Below are 3731 nucleotides of genomic sequence, written 5' to 3'. Positions count from 1 at the left end.
CTAAACGAACACGCAGAGAAGGAACAACCAATATAGTGAAGACAAATGTCGGGTGAATTACAATAAATATGAGGTGGTTTAAGGTATAAGTGCCCAAAAAATACTCCAGATGTTCAACGATATAGTTTATTTAACAACCAACAGTCAACAATCAATACTCCACGTTTTCCGACTGCTTGCTTCGCTGTTGCACTGAACCCCCTTCGCACTTCGCTGTACAAGACCGAATTAATCTTTGGACAAGTATTTTTTTTTTCTACTACGCACGCGTTTGTTAGATATCCGCGATCGTTGCAACGTTTGCGTTCTTCCGAATATTCGGCGGAAGAACCGTAGGGATATCGATGACACATTGGGCGTGTCGGCCTTACGCTTTTATGGTATAGCGCTTTGTGTCGCGAAGCCATCGGAAAGAGTTCCGTCGTCGAGTGCCGCCACAAATATATGTGCGCTGTTGACAAAGCAGGCCAGTATACAGCTACATGCTGTTTTATACGAAAGTCCCACAAATGGTAGCGAAAATTATTTTTTGCGGCTTGGAAATATCAACAATAAATTTTTATTATATAACGTAAATCAGGAGAAACAGAATAAAAACAAAATAACGAATTTGCATTTCGTACGTCGCTTTATGGGTCAATTAATTGGGGATTTTCGCGACGCTGACCCCAAGAATACTTCATCAACTTCTGGAACAGCAGGAAAGCTAAACGGCCTTTTACATGTCATTCGGTGAGATGACGTAGAAGGGATTAAAGATCGCATGGTATGTTGCAATCTCGTTACTCGTTACTCAATACTTGTTTGATTAAACCGGCTTTGCATATACGCAATTGCTACGAACAATACCACACCGTGGAAGAATATGAAAAGAGTCATAAACGGAGCAAAACTAAGTATGTTTTCCTGAATCTTGACAAAAAATTGTGTTATATTAAAATAAAGCCCTAGTTTTGACAACGCAAATGTTTTCTCGCAAAGGATTAACACCAATGAATAAACGGATAACAGATGAATTAAATGAATTGATACTAATACAGTGCGTGAAAATACTCTTGAAACCAAGCAAAACATGAACAAATCAGATTCCGTACGCGGATTACTTATAGAAATCGTGGCTACAAGCACAAAAGATAAAAACAAGAAGAAAGGATAGTAACACGGGGAACAAATCATCCTACAAAGAATTAGTACACTAAAATGAAAGATCAAACGCAACGGTGGAAAATTACTGGCGTTGCTGGAAAAGAAAAAGAACAGCTGTTTCGTACGCTCGCGGAGAGACGCGTTCACGAGAAAGCACGTCAACGGGAGTTGTAAATTCCCATTACGATTAGATAATCGACGCCGCGAAATGTCCGATCCCCTATTTCTGTTAGGATAACAGAGGTACTTAAATTGATTATAACACTTATATAACAAGTTATTAGTTCCAGTTTATTATAACAACTGATGTACAAACGAAATATGAGTTGATAGAAAGTAATTGTAATGTCTAAGTTCGAGTGGAATGGCGCAAGTTCGAATGGTGAAAGGTCGAAAACAGACGAGCAACTGACTCTCTATGAAAATGATGCTGCGGAGGAAAACTGATGGGTGGATCCACGGACATCAGATGAGCTGATTCGTTAAAGACAGGGTTTCGCTATGATAGCGAGGGAAATATGCTTCGTTGGTAATTGGTTAATTTTCGAGGTTGTGGGTGAGGAAGGGGCTGACTGTCCCTGAGAGAAAGTGGCGAGTGGAAAGCATCATACGTGAGAAAACGAACTTTCCCGAATCTTACCGTAGTAAACAATAAACTGTTAGAAAACGAATTACTAGAAAGATGTTTGTTCGATCTGAAGGACCTTAGCTGGAATTTGCTAAAATTTATGATGGGTTCTTGAGGCTATTGAGGGTACGCTGTGAGGAGGTACGGACATCTGGTTGCCAGCCTGCCCGCGGTATGTGGCCTGGTCTAGGTAGAGAGTCCCCAGACGTAACAACAGCAGTATAACAGAGAAACAAAGAGACTGAATTCGAAATTAGAAAAGCCTTCCACAACTTCATAAGAAACTACTGAAAAGTAGAATTAAGAACATATCCAAATAAAAACCCAAAGAACTTTTATCATCGGTCAACAGTGCCTTCCGCCCCAAGAAACACAACATAGATGATATACTATGACACAACCAGAACGGATACGAATAGGAACTCATGAAAGCCGACATGTAACACGACATTTCGACTAAGACAATAAGATAATCATTATCGATATCCGTGAAAAACTAAATATACTAACGTAGGGAAATAACCTTTATTGTCTGGATGGCTATAAAGTATAAGGAGAAAGCTTAGGATATTGGCAAAGATGCCTGGATTCCAACTGAAATATCCAGCATATACCGAACGGGGAAAACGGTCAGGGTCTACTTGGGGGTACGTGACTGATGGGCCACATGGGTACGCTTCGCGTTACATAGTCGAAACCTCGCGAGTATCTCCAAATAAAGAGCCTAAAAAGGCTAATTTGGAAAATCATAAACTAATCGTCTATACTAAGAGCACGCAATGAAGCAGTTTACACAGAAAATAGCCACACAAGAACATATCAAGTAACAAGCATAATCATCTGTTACAGCAAATACATCTGTTGGGCAAAAGACGCGAGTGATTGGGTCGAAGCGGTATTCATAGATTTAGAGAGGGCATTTAACACATTCTAGCTGGATTTCTTTCTTAAAGCTCGAAAAAAGAGCTTTTCACACCACGTAATAAAAACAATTTGGAAATCACAAATTAATAGAAACAAATTCAGGACAATTCTATTCGAGCTGCACATTTCCAAATATGAGATGCAAAAAACATTCCGCTTTCACGACATCTACGATACAGTAGCAGCATATTCATTCCTCACAAAAAGGTCGTTCGCTATTTAGATATACATTTGGATTTCTAATTGAACAAACATACGAATCAACTGCAAACAACTAAATAATAAAATAAAAATACTCTGTCACAAATTTCTAATAAAGCTGATGTTGACGCACGGTTGCCCGATTTGGTTCAAACAGAAAAATTAAATTGTTTCGAACGTAACTGCCTGAGATTATGTTAAATATATATTATATTTAGTCATTATATACCATTTATAGGTTTTAGATATTTTTTGCACAGCAATATCGTATAACAAAACCAGTTATTTCAGCCAACGCTCATACCGCATTGAGTACACTCGTTCTCGCACTCTTCCCCTGAAGAACGGGAAAAAATTATATATTGTATAAAAGTACCACTTTTGTAGCGATTTAAATTCAATCATTAACTGTAACATAAAAAATGTAAATCTAAACTATTGTATGGCTACATCATACCGTCGCGTAATGGTACTTTTGTCAAAATCACTTTCCAACGAAAATTCTTTCTTTATTGAGAATATACGCAATATATATTTATAACGTAATATATATTTTCTCGGACAATAAGTGTAATATATATGTCGGGTTCTTATTAGGGGAGTTAGGGGGATTAGAGTTAGGGGCGTGGAATGAATCTTCACTGGAATTAGCCATCGTTATTACACAATCAAGGTGATGTTTATTAGCACAAGTGTGGATATGACAGAATTAACAAGTAACCGCGGTGATTGGATGCTAATGACAATGGTCTTAGGTTCGATAACGAATCTACGGTCAACGGTATAGCAAAGGTACTTTCCTCCAAAGTATAACCGGACTCTTTGTTTAAAA

This window comes from Bombus pascuorum, unplaced genomic scaffold (assembly GCF_905332965.1).
Source record: "Bombus pascuorum unplaced genomic scaffold, iyBomPasc1.1, whole genome shotgun sequence".
Lineage (NCBI taxonomy): Eukaryota > Metazoa > Arthropoda > Insecta > Hymenoptera > Apidae > Bombus > Bombus pascuorum.
This window is presented reverse-complemented; position numbering follows the sequence as displayed.